Genomic DNA, 706 nt, shown 5'->3' with positions numbered 1-706 from the left:
ATTTCAGCCTGCTCCTGAACCGCGGCTATGGCAACTTTAGACGCCAAAGGCACGGCTGGGGGCTCCTACTTGGCACACTGAGCTCAAATCCCTTCCCTGAGGCAGGGCGGTCAGTGATCCCGCTGGTGACAGACACCCGACTGTCCTGGCGGGATGGCATCGGCCCCTCGCACAGCCGCTGACCCCCGCAGCCTCTGCCTTCCTCCCAGCAGGCCCTCCGCTTCCAGGCTTTATGTGACTCCCTCCGAGGATGCGGGAGAGTGTGGAAAACTCGGGCTCAGGCCGTTACAGAGCGCGCCCATCGAACAACGCCCTCGTCCCCGGGACATCCCGAGGGACCGGTGTATCGCCTCCCGGGGTACATCCACCGGGAACGGCGCTAGTCCAGACTTCCCTTATTCCCAAACAAACGCCCTTCCCAGGAACAGCCCGCGGGGCTGCCGGAATCCCGTCAGCCGGTCCCAGAGAGGAGAAGCCCAAACCCTGAGGCATTACCGAAACCCCCGGGATGCACCGGGATCCAAACCTTCTTTATTTCCAAACAAACGCCTTTCTCAGGAGCGCCACCTCTCCCCCGCTCCGCTCCCCGCTCCGCTCCCCACTGCGCTCCCATCACGTCCCCGCTCCCGCGCCCGCCCCGACAGCACCCCCGCCCACTCGCGCCGTGCGCACTCAGCCGAGCCACCGCCCCCAATCCCCTGCGCGC

The sequence above is a fragment of the Corvus brachyrhynchos genome, unplaced genomic scaffold, assembly GCF_000691975.1.
Source record: "Corvus brachyrhynchos isolate BGI_N302 unplaced genomic scaffold, ASM69197v1 scaffold239, whole genome shotgun sequence".
Taxonomy (NCBI): Eukaryota; Metazoa; Chordata; class Aves; order Passeriformes; family Corvidae; genus Corvus; species Corvus brachyrhynchos.
This window is presented reverse-complemented; position numbering follows the sequence as displayed.